Here is a 3005-nt window from a genome sequence, read left to right as displayed (position 1 = left end):
ACTTTCGAGCTAAAGGGTCATATCCTAGCTTTACTTATAGAAATACCTTTTTATGGCAAAGACCATGAAGATGCCTACAAGCATTTGGATGAATTCAATGATGTAGCTGATTACTTCAATGTTCCAAATGTGCCCCACGAGACTCAGCTACTTCGTATGCTTCCGGTGACATTCAAAGGTGCTGCAAAAGACTGGCTCAAGTCACTTCCCCCCGGATCAGTCACCACATGGGTCAAGATGAAAGAAGAATTCATTGATCACTTTTGCCCACCTTCCAAGAAAGCCAAGTTGAAGAAGGCCATTGCTAACTTTGAACAACAAGCTGGAGAGTCGCTATATGAAGCATGGGAGAGGTACAAGAGCTTACTAAGAAACTGCCCACACCATGACCTAAACAGCCAGCAAGAAGTCTCCATCTTCTATGATGGAGTCAATGTCACAACCAGGCAGTTACTAGACTCACAAGGCCCGCTCACAAAGAAGCCGCCCCCGGTGATCAAAGAATTGATTGAAGAATTCTTTAAACACTCTAGAGAATACCAAAACCCTAGACATGATGTCACTAGGGGAGCTGCTTATGCAGCTACTGAAGACTTATCTGCGGTCATGGCTATGCTAAAAACCATGGATAGGAGGATGGATAAAATGGATCAAACAATCCATGCTATTCGGGTGGGTTGTGAAAACTGCAATGGGCCTCACCTCACTAGAGACTATGATTTAGATGAGAATGGCAACAAGAAGGTGCAAGTTTGTTACTCAAGTGGAGACCGATATGATGAAGACTGGCGCAAACAAAAGAAAGAGTGGCTCCCTTATGAAGAGTACAGGAAAGCCAAGGAGGAAAGGTTTAGGCAAAAAGGGAGAAGGTTCTACCAAAAGGAGGAGCCGGTGCAAGAGAGGAAGCCAAGCTTGGAAGAAATGCTCACCAAATTTGTAGCTGCTTCAGAAAAAAGACATAGTGATCATGATGCTGCAATTCAAGAAACAAGGACCATGCTTAGGAACCAGCAAGCATCTATCCACAATATAGAAACGCAGCTTGGGCAACTTGCTCAACAAATCAACCAAAGGTCACCGGGCGAACATCCTAGAAAAACTGAAAATAACCCACGAGGCGCGCACATAAACATAGTCACAACAAGAAGTGGGAAGATAATCACTCCCCTGGCACCTATTCAGACTAAGGCATCCAAGGAATCATAGAAGGAGGAGGCAGAAAAGCAAGCAGAAAAGCAAAACATACAATCTGACAGCCCTACTCGCTGAGTACCACGTATGGACTCGGCGAATACACCACCAAATCCCAACGAGCAGGTCCTTGAAAAGCTTTACCAGCCTCCAATGCCATACCCAGCCCGAGCTAAGAAGGAGAAGCAGGAAGAGGAGTATCAGAAGTTTCTAGATCATATCAAGACTCTTCAAATCAACATACCCTTCATTGAAGCCGTCATGCAAATGCCCAAATATGCAAAGTTCCTTAAGGAACTTCTCACTAATACAAGGAAGATGGAAGAAGTGAAGAAGGTAGTACTCAATGAAAACTGCTCAGCTGCTATGCTAAATAAGCTACCAAAGAAGAAGGGTGATCCGGGGAGTTTGACTTTACCTTGCCAATTTGGCAACTTGGCTCCCATTCATGCCTTAGCTGATTCGGGAGCAAGTGTAAACTTAATTCCATATTCATTCTTTAAGAAGCTGGATCTCCCGGAACCAAGGCCAATTCGCATGGCAATTCACTTGGCAAACAAGACAGTCACCTTCCCAAGAGGCATATGCGAAGACATACTAGTCAAGGTGGACAAATTCGTCTTTCCCGCTGATTTTATCATTCTAGACATGGAGGCAGATCCACAAGTGCCAATCATCCTTGGAAGGCCCTTCCTCAACACGGCAAGTGCTATAGTAGACATGAGGGACTCGAAGCTCACCTTGCGGGTAGGGGAAGATTCAGTCACATTTGGGGTAGACCAAGCTATGAAGTATTCAAGGAACAGTGACGACACGACATTCTCAATTGATATGCTCGATGAATTATTGGAGGAATGCATAAGTAAAGATTCCAGCAAGTTCACAACTGATGATGAAGAATTTGATCCAGAAAAAGACTTAATGGAAATTGAAAGACTGCTGGAAGAATCAGATTATGAAGAATTGGTGAAGCAAACTGACAGTCCTACTCACCGAGTAGGACCGATCTACTCGTCGAGTTCCTCTTTAGAAAAGGCAGAATTCGTGAATATAGCCACAAACTCGCCGGGTACCCTACCTGCACTCGGTGAGTCCAACTGTCAGAACTAAAAATCTGAGCTCAAAACTTTACCAGAACATTTGGAGTATGCTTTCCTTGAAGAAGGCAACCAAAAGCCTATAATCATAGCCGCTGACTTGTGCAATTCTTAAAAGGAAGAGCTCGTGCAAGTGTTGAAGAAGCGGAAGCGGGCCATATCATGGAGCATCACCGACATCAAGGGAATAAGCCCATCTAATTGCTCCCACAAGATCAATCTGGAAGAAGGAGCAAAGCCGGTTGTACAACACCAAAGAAGGTTAAACCCAAATATGCAAGAAGTAGTCAAGAAGGAAGTAGTCAAACTCTTAGATGCGGGAATTATCTATTCCATTTCCGATAGTCCGTGGGTGAGTCCGGTCCAAGTGGTGCCCAAGAAAGGAGGGATGACGGTCATAACCAACAAAAAGAACGAGCTAATTTCGACACGAATGGTAACCGGTTGGAGAGTGTGCATCGATTATCGAAAGCTAAACGATGACACTCGTAAAGACCATTTTCCCTTACCGTTTATTGATCAAATGTTAGAAAGATGTGACATCCCCAATTTCACGGCCAGAGAAGACCGATTTGTTTATGCTTTGTTTTTAAAATCAGAGTAATCGTTTAAAGAAAACTGTTGCGGAATTTGTTCCCAAAAACAAAAATATGATAACCATTTATCTAAACATTTCTCAAAGAGAATGTATTTTCATTAAATAAAAAAACCTTGGGA

The 3005-nt window shown here is 43.4% G+C and overlaps 1 non-coding gene across 1 annotated transcript; it reads right to left on the bottom strand.

Moving 5' to 3' along the window:
* Window positions 1-285: 285 nt before the first annotated feature.
* Window positions 286-392, bottom strand: LOC128131452 (small nucleolar RNA R71). Its single transcript, XR_008229368.1, has one exon. It is a non-coding gene; the product is annotated as a small nucleolar RNA R71 (small nucleolar RNA).
* Window positions 393-3005: the final 2613 nt, after the last annotated feature.

The sequence above is a fragment of the Lactuca sativa genome, chromosome 1, assembly GCF_002870075.4.
Source record: "Lactuca sativa cultivar Salinas chromosome 1, Lsat_Salinas_v11, whole genome shotgun sequence".
Taxonomy (NCBI): Eukaryota; Viridiplantae; Streptophyta; class Magnoliopsida; order Asterales; family Asteraceae; genus Lactuca; species Lactuca sativa.
This window is presented reverse-complemented; position numbering and strand designations above follow the sequence as displayed.